This window comes from Agelaius tricolor, unplaced genomic scaffold (assembly GCF_023055355.1).
Source record: "Agelaius tricolor isolate 1412-34295 unplaced genomic scaffold, bAgeTri1.0.p SCAF_3, whole genome shotgun sequence".
NCBI lineage: Eukaryota > Metazoa > Chordata > Aves > Passeriformes > Icteridae > Agelaius > Agelaius tricolor.
In genome coordinates, this window is record NW_027269263.1 from 27,015,907 (window position 1) to 27,028,343 (window position 12,437).

Sequence of the window (12,437 nt, forward strand, 5' to 3'; positions counted from 1 at the left end):
CCTTGGCTGTATTTTTGTCCTTTAGCAACACAGATTAGTTGCTAAGCACTACTTTAGCAAATCTGTGATTCCACTAAAAAAACAGTTCCCCACCATTAATTGAGAACATGGTAATTCTCCCTTGCATTTACCTTCCTACTGATCATGAATGAACTTTTCAAAAAGCAATAAAATTCCCACAGGAATTACAGTTTAAATGGGAGGTATGGCTTAGAATATACATCTGAAATGTAAACATTAAACAAATTATGTCACATAGACTTAGGAAATTGCAACATTAAGGATATGCTTAGAAGAAATTGAAACAATGCAAACGGTTTCGGTTAAGGTTTTTTTGTAAATGACATATCCACATGATTTATGCTTTATTATGTATTAATATCATTACAAAAACACAAGAATGCAACATCTTTCAAAATCCATGAAATCTAATCTGGGACTGCAAAGCCCCAGACTGATTATCATTCTGTCTGACTGTTGTTATTGCTATGTCAGAATAGAGATTTGGGCACCTTGCTTTGATAAATGTTTAGCAGATAAGTATCCAGTATTTGAAAATGATATAGTTGTTTACAAAGATTCCAATTAAATTACTTTCAGATCCCAGCCTTCCCCATCCAGGAGCTTTTCATCCATGTTAAGCACTTTCTCTAAAGCCATCTTTCTCCCAAACTTATGTTTTCTATTTGGACTCCTTACTCAGTCATCTTCTCTAATATTCCCAGACTGAGCTGTTCAGTGTTTTTTCTGTTCCCACCTCACTACCACCAGAAGCCTTTGTCTACATGAGAAGAGTAAAATCTGTAGGGCAGATGTGTATACCTCCAATATGGACTGGGCATCTTTTTAACCTGAATGAACTGATGCTTTTCTACACAATACCTGCAGTCAGCAAGGGCTGAAAACCACTCAAAGGCAGCAGTCTGGATAAGGCTATATTTGGGTGGGAAGGGACAGAGCTATACCGAAATAAGCTATGCTGTGTCAGTAGGCCTCAAGTCCAAATGCAGCTTCAGAGACTTTGTTGCTATCTGTTTGTCTTTCCTTTCCTTGTTTGAGCCAACTTTTCTCCCCTCCTGGTTCAAACTTTCTTGTTGGTAGCAGCACAGCAGTGAGCTTCTTATTCTGAATTTAGTCCACACTCCCAAGTCAGTCCGCAAGGGCTCAGTGCTGCCCACATCCTTTTGTAGCCGCTTCAGGATTGAATCCTGCCCTGGAATATGAGCTGGTACATGTGCCCATGTGGACAGCACTCGTACTCAGAGCAAGTGGAATCTTTAGTGAAACTGTAAAGCCTTTGCAAACCTCCTAGAGTCATAACTAAACTGCACTTTTTTTTTAAAGGCTCATAAATGTAAGAAAAAATACTGATGAATTTTCATTCGCAACAGAAGAGGTGTAAAAGGCAAAACTTCATACTTCAGTTCAACATCAAGTTCCTGCCCTTTAGAGGAAGTGCAGGAGGCTGAAAAAGAAGGAGCACAAGGATTTTTAACAGGGACATGACTCTTTTTCATATTCTCATAAACAGCTAAAATAAATTTGATTATAAGTTTCCCAAAGGCTAAAACTGAAGTATATATCTAAGATGGAAAATTTCAGTCCAAGCTCAGTTACAAACACCTGAAGACAGGATACTAGAGTGACAATTACAACTGATAATGGGCTTAAAATTAAAAACTATCTAACTACCAATAAAATCTTCACATATAAGAAATAATTGTTGCCCCACAAAATTACACCTGAATAAAAACATATTTTGAGAATACAACAGGATACCATATGGAATAAACAATTTTGTTCTGTGCCAAACTCTCCACACCTAAACCTGTGATGGGAATCATCCCACCTCTTTAAATATCAAAAAAAAATCTGTTTTCCCCTCCAGGACTTTAAGAACATGGTCCAGACACAAATGAAAACAAAAATGATCTTCAGCCCTGAAAGTGTAAGACAGGTTCTTTAGGTCACACTGAGCATAAGTCATGCCTCATCCACAGCATGGCTGGCTTTAGCCTCAGGAGTAAAGGGTGGTTTCTGAGGCATCATGGAGTTCGAATTACTGTAACATTTTGGCACACCAACACATGCATTATGGAAATATTAGCAGGATACAGTGTTACCTATCCACTTCAGATGCCCACAGAAAGTTTTTGTAATCTAGGTAGGAGCAAGCTGTACAGAGCCATGAGTTATGATGCTTTCAGTCAGAGGACTGGACAGGTTGTGATAGCTTCGACAAATTCGAGGTCCCAATACTGTACAGTTTCTTCAGAACGGTGGCTTAAATTATCTACTATTATCTTTTTAAGTCCTTTTGAATGGGAAACATTTGGATGGAAATCCTAGAGTAATTACAGAGCCAGCCTGACGCCACAAGACAGGATGCATTAACTGAAGTAAGTGTGGGGGGCTTGGGGGGGAGAGTTATTGTGGTGCTGTGTCGTTAGTTTTTGGTGTTTTTCTTTTATTCTTTCTGTATATGAGTGATTTCCAACCCCTACGTTTTGCTCTTGCATTTCAGAACGCGTTGCTGCCGACTGTCGAGGCGAGGCTGCTCCCGGCCGGCGGCGCTGCGCGCCCGGGATCCCGGCGAGGGAGGCGGAAGGCGGGGAAGGAAGGGGCAAGCCGGGGAACGAAGGGGCAGCCGGGGAAGGCGGGGCCAGGCGGGGAAGGAAGGGGCAGCGGGGAAAGGGAGGGGCAGCCGGGGAAGGAAGGGGCAGGCGATGTGTCCCGTAGCTCCTGCCCGCTCCGGGGCAGCGCCTCGCTCGCTGGCTTCGCGCAGGCCCAGCCCGGGGCTGCCCGGCCGCGGCTGCGCTCTGCCGAGCCCAGGGAGCTGCCGAGCAGGGCAGCAGCGGTGTTCCGTCGCTGTCACTTGAACGCGTATTTGTCACCACCAGAGTGGCAGGCCCTTTGCAGCATAAAAGGTTTTATTTGTGATTGTCGCTTTTTGTCAGATCCGGGCTTTCACTGCTGGCGCTGAAACCCGTCTCTGTTCAGCAGAGCTTTTAACACCAAGCCACTGCAGCCTGAAAGGAACAGATTAAACTCAAAATATCCTTTCAATTTCCCTAACAAATGGCACCTGGGCACTCAGGCATTACATTATTTGGGCAGGGAAGGGACAGCTATTTTTGGATAAGTCTTTAATAGCCTTAATGGTTAAGAAACAAAATAGTTCAAGAAAGCATGAATAATCTGTCCTCAGCCGTGTAAACCCTTGAATTTCAATCTCCACTCCAGTCCTGGCATTCTGAATGGTGATAAGTGAATTGCCAAAGAAATTTAAACTTTGATTTTTCTACAGACAAAACAGCAGTCTTTTACCTGAGGCTGCTGGATATGCCAGTGTGTTTAATCCACTCATAAACTTTTCAGAAAACTCTGGATGCATACTGCAAAAGAAATAAAAATATCTGTGTGTCCACGAGTCATCCCAGCTCTTGTTTCAGGTGGGGAGTGATTTTAACTGTTACTGAGAAGCAAGAACTAAAAAACAAGAGAAAAGGCTGATTTCAGCCCCAAAGAGAATTGAGGGTTGAGAGTGGGAGGAGAAAAATTCGAAGCCAGTAAAAATTTCCTGGGAAGTGAAAAGCATCAACCCTCTGAGTCTCACTGCTGGTGGGAGTAGTACAGCCTTTCCATCTGCTCATCTCTGGTATGCAGAGCTAGTCAGAGAGCCCAACAGAGCATTTTCCTGCTTCAAAACACAGTTTGTCAAAATTAAAGCATAGTTCAGGTTCCCAATGAAAAATTGTCACTGATTAGAAAAGAACAATGGTGACAGGGGGGAGATTCCACTAAAAGCAAAATGGAACATGTTATGGTTTTGTTTCCAATTAATTTTTCATTTCTATTAGCATGAGTTTTAGGAAACTGAATTATCTATAAATTATAAGAGCAGGACCAAGTTACATCATATACCCCAAAATATTGCTAAAAATGACTATTATATTCCACTGCCATGTCATCTGGATATGCCACAAAGGGTGCATAAGAGCTACTTTAGAAATGTTTTGGAGTCTTAAAAAAACCCCTACACATTGATTTTTTTTTTAATGTCATTATCTCTATGGAATAGTGCTTGAGAGGATGAAACCATCCTGAATTCATTAAGTACAGTGATTACTTTATGCCCACACCCCCAAAAAAGAGTGATTTGTTTAGAAAGATGCCAGTCGCTGGTGCAATATGCCACTGAATTTGGCAGTTGGATTTTTAAAAAAAACAGTTTTACCATTCTAGGGCTGAATTTTCTCCTTTTTAGCCTCAGTAAAATAAAGGTTAGAGATACCTTGTGCTTAAATGTAAAAGCAAACCTACTTAAAATAGATTATCTGTGGAGACAGAGGCAAATCAAAATATAACAGTAACTTTCAGAAAAAGGGGGTGCTTGGCCAGAAAATGTCTGAGATAATGGAAGGTTCATGAGAGCTTCATGCACTGAAAGAGAAAAATAATAAACTGTTCTCAGAAGTCTTTGTCTTCATAATGTTGCCTCTTTCTTAGAAAGAACCAAGCTTACAAAGACCTTTTAAAGGCTAGCAAATTGTCCTGTTTGCTGTACGTGTGTGGCATAATGGAAGGTGCAACAAAATTATTCTACTATTCATGTGACTTTATGGGAAGGAAGACCTGCCAGGAGCTAAATTGCCTGGCTATATTTTATCTTTTCTCTCTGCCTTCAGCACCCAGCCCAGAAGGCAGGGTGAGTAGTTTGCTAGATGAATTACAAAAATCCAAACCACATCAAGCTTAATTTTCAGGCTATATTACTAAGAGTGGCATTTATATCCGTGGAACTTTATACAAATATACGTCATCCATATTATTTAAAATGCATGCAGATTTGTCTTGATCTTTCCACCAGCTTTTTCTGCTGTCTTGCCTAATTATCAAAGTGATGTCTTGCCCCTAGAGAGAAAGTAATTTGATATATTTTTCTAGTTGCTGCAGTAGCTGAGTCATAATACATGATTTGTGAAATTACATCCTTTCTTTGGTGATGGCAATAAGATAGAGGGAGTTGCATGAATTAGTATATACATAGGAGAGTTTCAGAGAAGAGAAAGATTTTGGCAAGGCAAAGTCTACTTTTAATCCACAGAACTGTCTCTGTGGTAGAAAAGAAGACTAAAAAACCCACTGGCAAACTAATGGTTCTGGCAGAGCATTTCTCCTGGAGCCATGCTTTGGTGTGATTTGTCTCTAAAAAAACCCCTTAGATAATATATTGAAGTAACTTGAAAGTACTTCTTGTACATTTTTACAGCCCTAAGCACGTAATTTCAGAGAATCATGTTTTAAAAACCTAGGACTATTTTCAGAAGATGGCTAATTAGAGCAGACATGTCCAGAAATTACATAACTGCAGTAGCATACTGAAAAAAAAAAAAAACTTCAAGGCGAATTTTTTTTCCTGTTTTTCCAGCAATTAATCTTTTAAATAAATGCCTATACTGATTAAGATAGCTATCTTGGCCAAATAATTAATTAAGAAAGCAATCAAACAGAAGGCATAAGTGAACAGAGTCCTGTGACTGGAGGGCTTTTTAATGCTGCACATGTTCCTACCAGTCAGCATTTCCTTTGAAAGGCTGAAACAGCCTTGTTTGCTCTTCAGTGACAGATTAAGCACAGATGGCAATTCAACAGTCTTGTCTGCACATGTTGGCCCAGAGAACGTGACCTGCATCTGTTTTAAGCAAGAGACTAATGTGTTTGCTCAAGACACCAGCAGGCATTGCTGAGTAATCCTTGGATTCACACAACAGCCTCTTTTCTTGCCTCCAAGACTTCTCCAGTGTGGAAGAGCAAGTGTTCATACGTGCTTGCTCTCAGTTGAATGATGGCTTTCTGGAACATGGTTGAAATTTCTATTTTGAGAGATTTTTTTGTGGAGAATGTGGAAACGAGCATATTATATTTTAGAGAAAGGTTGGTGGATGCTATGCCACAAAAATCTTGTTCTTAATATGTAATCATATTAATTATGACAGCAGGCTATGATTCAAATGTGCTTTTTGAATAAAAATCAAAATATTTGTTGCAAGTCTAAGAAAATTTACTCTGTACATGTACAGCATTATTTGCAGACCAGTATTTTTGTGAAGTAAATACAAAATCTACATGTAGCAATTTTGCCATCAACTAAGCAAACAAAACCCCTTTAAAGTTTCCTTATTGTATAAATTTCTATGTAACACTGAATAAAACTTAGCACATATTCAATCCTTTGTTCAGAAGGAACAAATTGGTAAGACATAAATCAACATGGAAACTGAGGACTTCATGGATTTTCTGGAAAGAACTCCAAGGTACTATCCCAGAAATGTCAGATAAGGCTGAGATCCCAATGGCCAATGCTGGCATCATTTGTTAGTTTTCGGTTTGGTTGGTTTTTTTGTTTTTTTTTTTTTTTTGAAATCTTAATGAAATCCTTACCTTGTGTGTAACATTTAAACAATTACTATTAAAAAAAATAAAAGTGCACTCACATTTTGAAGAATTGCTCAAGCTTCATGTTAGTGGAATGTCTATCTGGTTGTCACAGGTACTTTTTTACAAAATCAGTCCTTTTCTCCACTGTGATAATATTGTATTGCAACAGGATATGGTCACAAAATATACATTTTGGGGGTTATGGCAGAAGGGCTGAGGACTGCATCACAGCAATAAGGAGAAACTATTCATAATGTAGAGACAATTGTAAATTTTAGAAATTTTTCTTTTCAGATTATATGCATTGCTTTCAAGGAAAAGAAATGTCATGATTTTCACACAATTCAGTTAGCACGACCTGCAATTCAGCAGTTAATTTTAATACCGATATACTTAATATTTAAAATCCATTCATAAAACTCTTTAAACTCACAAATAGAGTTAACTTGAAGTTCAGTCTTAAGAAACTTATAATGTAACAGGGTTTTGCAACTCATCCAGCTCTTTTTGCTATGTTTTTTCAGTAGGTCACAAGGAGGACAGATATAAATTCTACAATTTTAAGGAACTAAGAACAGAAGATTTTGGAGTTACAATATTAAATCATTTCTTGATACAAAATTCCTGAAATACATCCTTGCACTCTAATGAAGGTCTCAGTACACAATACTCTTAAAACCAAGCTAAATATTACTTCTTTTTTTCAATTTTCAGCACTAACACTTTGGATTTCATGAAAAATCAATATTGTTTTTCCTCCGGAGATAGCAGTTGAACCTTGTAATATTTTTTCTTCTGCAATCAGTCTCTGGAGCCAAATGGCAAGACCCAATCAATAAAGAAAATCTCTGATCAGTTTTTCTCCTTTTCCTGGAAGGTATTCTTGGGGAAAAAAAAAATTATAAGAGTCTGTCATTCATTTTTTACATGTAACTTGCTCTTGGATAAAAAGTGTCAGAAAATTAAAACTTTGAATTTTTAGATCACATTATTGATTAACTTATTTTAAAAGAAATACAAGAATCACTGAAAGTGTCTACCGTGTCCCTGTCTAAGTGAATCAAGCAGTCTTCACCTAGTAAAGGTTGTTACTTGGAAGAGTTGGAACAGATGGTTAGATTTATTTTTTTTAATTTTGTTTTTCATAAAGGCAAAAATAAAGAATAAGGTCACATGCAAATCTTTTTCCTTTTAAATGTTAGATTTAGGAACTGAAGCCACTATTTGAGTTAACAAAGCAATTAAAGCCTGTATTCCATTCCACTCCAAGGAGTTTAATTTACTTTTTCATTACCTTAAAAGAAAACTGTGTTATACATTATGTGACAAATAACACCTACTCTAGCAAATGATTTTTGCAAGTGGGGCATATACATTACCAACATGTGTATCAGGGATATTCATTGCTAATGCAGCTATCATTCCAATCAACTCAGTGTTGCCAGAATTTCGTATCTCACCTGGGTTGTCAGTAACCAATGTCACAGTGAGTACACTGATTAGTTATTGGAGTTTTAACAAAGACTGCTATCTCTCTAATTATCAGATCAAGTTAATTGAAACACAAAAAAACAACACACAGCATTGACCATAACTACCATAACTGTTTTGTTTGGTTGGTTGGTCTTTTGGGTGCTTTTTTTTATTTTGTTTTTTTTTGTCATGAATAAGAATAAAATATTTTCCAGAATGAGAAGGCCATCAAAAGTCGTCAGTGTGGTTTCACCAAAGTGAGGTCATGGGTGGATGAGCACACAGTGAGGCAGATTGAAAACTAGGTGAATGACTGGCCCCAGAGGTGATGGACAGTGGCATAAAGTCTAGCTGGAGGCCAGTGACTAGTGGTGTACCCCAAGCATCAGTATTGGAGCCATTCCTGCTTAATATTCTTCATTAATGATCTGGATGATGGGGGCAGAGATGATGGGGCATTTTCAAATGCCAGATTGAGAGGAAAGGCTGATACGCCAGAGGGTCGTGTGCCATCTGCAGTAACCATGGCAGACTGGTGAAATGGGCTGCCAAGAGCCTTGTGAACTTCAGCAAAGGGAACTGGGAAGGCCTGCACCTAGAGAAGAACCAGCCCAGGTACCCAAATGTGCCCTGAGCCACACAGCAAAAAAGTAGCTTGGTAGAAAATGACCTGGGGGTCCTGGTGGACACCACATGGAATGTAAGGCAGACATCGTTCCCCTTTATTCAGTGCTGCGAGGCCATCTCAAATGTATTGGGTCCTGTTCTGGGTTTCTCAGTACAGGACAGACAAGGACATCCTGGAGAGAGTTCAGTGAAGACCCACAAGAATGATTAGGGGACTAACTAAGTCATCCAACACATGAGGAAAGGCTGAGAGAGCTGGGACTTTTCAGCCTGGAGGAGGGAAGGTTTTGGAGAGATCTTATCAAAATCTATAAAAAATGAAGGGCAGGTGACTGGAAGAGGATGTAAGCTCACTCACTTCCGTGGTGCTGTGATAGCACCAGAGGCAATAGTCACAAACTGAAACTCAGGAGATTTTCTGAACATCAGGAAACACTTCTTTACTGTGAGGTTGACAAAGCACTGGCACAAGTTGCCCAAGGAGATAGTGGGGACTTTTACGTTGGAGATATTTAAAAGCCATCTAGATATGGTCCTGTGCAAATGGCTTTAGGCATCCTTCTTAAGAAGGGGTTGGGCACAAAATGAGCTCCAGAGATTCTCTCCAGTTTCCCATTCTGTTACCCTGATTTTGTGACAGACATTCTCTCTGCTTAACATTCAGCCCTTGCTCAAATTCCTGCAGAAGTGCAAATATACGCTTAAAATACACAGGAGAGAAAAAAGAAAATACAGGTAGGGAATGTTGACAGATATCTACTAAACACACAAACTGAAAGTACAGCAAGTTTTAATTACTTTACTTTAGGAGAACAGAAATAGACATTGCTGAGCATGTTATCCTTCCAACTAAGTACAACTTGAAAAATAAGGTATTAAAAACTTTTTAAAAGATAATCCAATGAGGATTATCATATGAGGATGATAAAAATAATCCATGTGAAAAATTTTATAGATTAAATTCCTGAAATTACTGGATATTTAAAAGGAGGATTCAGTTTAAAGTTATGGACATATTAGGCATCTTTTTTTTCTTATCAGTTTAGGGCCATGGAGAGAAGTGGATCATAGACGTGCTATCCTGACTTTGTTGAAGTTACCTAAAATTGGATATTTTCCAAGATCTTTCCTTCAAAACTCAGTTCTCTCAATAGTTTTGATCCTCACCTGCAGCATTCTTCTACAATATTTAATCTTGCACATCTAGATAAGGTGAAAATCTCGCTCATTTCCTTTAAAAAGATATCTGAAACATTTATTGGTGTGCTCAGTGCATCCAAATATACATCTTCAGCCACAGCATAGAAACACTCAGGATTTTCATTTTTATATTTTCTATAATGCATTTCAGGATATAGATTTCTATAAGTACGTTGCTAGAGAAACATATAACCTGTATCTCTAGTAATAAACTGAAGAGTCTAAAGATATATTTCCAGGCCCTGAAGCAATCAGCATAGAACTCTAAATTGTTGGAGTAGGTGCCATGTTGATTTGGCCCAAGTCAGCCATCCCTGCTCCAAGCACCTCTTGAGCACTGCTCAGGGCTCAACATGGGTTGAGTATTACTCTCATTAGGCAGCTACAAGGCTGTTGTGGTTAGAAGATAAGAGTTTAATACCACAGATGAAGGTCCCCAATACATTCAGCTTGTTAGTCTAGATGGTTGCTAATGTCTATAGTCTTTTGAAAGCTGTAGTTTGAAAGCCTCTGACATAGCCTGAAAGCCAATCCTCAAGCCCTTTGTCAATTATTTTCCTCTTCTCTTGGTCATGGAAAAAACTGAATTAAACAAATCCCATGACAGCCAAAAATGACCAATTTCAGGCTCAGAGAGATCATCACAAGGATCTCATACAACCTTTTATTTACCCACCCTTAAAGGAAGCATGACTGTCTCAAACAATCACCATTCCACTTCAAGATGAATAACTATGTAAAACAACATAGCTAAAATATAGTTTAAAGATTTACACCTAAATTTTATGTTCACACTCTCATCTAAGATCACAATAGAATGTAGATTTCCCCAGTGTAAGGACAGTCTACACACCTTGCTCAGTGTAGGTCTGAAATTCTACTTGGATATCCTTGCACTAGGTGCCATAATCTACAAACTGAATCTGATTTCTTCCTCTATCACTACAAATCCAAACTAAATTCTAAAACTAATTTAGGGTTGATTTGTTGGGGTTTTTTTTTCCTTTTCATACAATGGAGATATAATCATTTTTGTTTATTGACTGAAATAGCTAAATTGCATCTGAGCAACCACTAAAAAGTATATTTATGAATGAAAGCTCAAACTAAAGGAAGCTAAAAATAAAGGTCTTGACTCTAATATGGCAATCAGTGATGACTTTGTCTTCTTCCCATTTAAAATTGTAGTTACTTTAATGTTTTACTTTGGTTTCTTTTCAAAGATACTCTGTCAACATTTTGGAGCATCTCAATTGGTCTTAGTAATATAGATCAAGTCTGACAGAAAACAATTGATTTTTGGTTTCATCATTGAAATACTTTCCTCCTTTTTCTAAAGTATTTATCTGTGACATAGAGAAGGTTTTAAACACATACCTTAGAAACAGTGAATATTAGTAATTCATTAGTTCCACTGTATCTTCAGAAAGATTGGAAGTGTCTAGACAGATAATTCACATGATATTGTGCCATAGATTTTTCTTACTGCATCTCCCTACATGAAAGAATTCAAAGATTTATTAACTACCACTGGAACTTAACCCAATGCAGCTTGAAAAACATTAGCAAGGACAGTGAACTGAACTATAGATATGTAATTATAGAAAAATAATTACTTTTTCTTTGACAAGATGCTTTCAAATCCTTGCAAAATACCAAATAAAAATGTGTATGCTGAGAAAGAAAAATGAGCAATGAAATGTCTGTAAAAGCCTCCATCTCAATCGCTCTTCTTTTGCAATAAGATTCATAGGAGTTTTAAAAGAGAAATCCTATAAAGCTGCCATAAAAAAAAAAAAAAGTTCTACAGAAGAGATCTATCACATATATAGATTTGATGGTTTGAAGAAATAATGTTAACAGAAGAAAAGGCAGCCTGCTGTTTTTATTACCAAAACAAATTAATTACTATTGACAAGGTTTAATTTGATAATTATGTATGCTATAAAACCTAGAAGTACAATTGACTATTTTAATGTCATTCCTTTTTCTTTAGAATCAAATTAATTCAGCTTTGATATGAAGAATTTTCTAAAAACAAGTTTATTTTCCAGGCATGTCAATGAAATGCTTTTAAGACTGACAGGAGACAGATGAAGAGAAGACAGGCATCAACAGTACTTCACTGTAATTAAATGTAATGTAACTAAATCTATGACTGTAAATAGTAAAAGCATTTACATGAGTCTCTGGTGTTTCTTTTTAGAGTTCACAGCCTGTCAAGAAAGAGAGGTATTTTCTGTGAAGGCCCAGGAATCATAGAATGTGCTCTTAGTCAAGAGCATTGAAAATTTCCATGTACCATTTTCAAAATTGCATCACCAGTTGCATCATCATCAATCTCTTCCAGCCCTCAGTCACAGAGCTGCCTCCTTCCATGTATCCGTACACACTGGAGTGGAATTCACTGCTGTAGCACATCTGCCACATACTCCTATTGTACTTAGAAGATGAGACTTCCCTGATAAAAATTAAATAGTTTTTAATATTGCAACGTTGGGGTGAATAAGACTATAGCAAGTGCAGCCCCAAGCCTACAGATACAGAATCTAAATTCTGTATTTCATTACAGATTTCTCCAGAAGTTCTGTGAAAAGTGGAAAACAACATCATCCTTAGTCTGTGCAAAAGAGGAACACCCGTAGGTGATGGTGTTCTGTGCCATTAATGATTAAAAATAAAGAAAACCAGAAAAG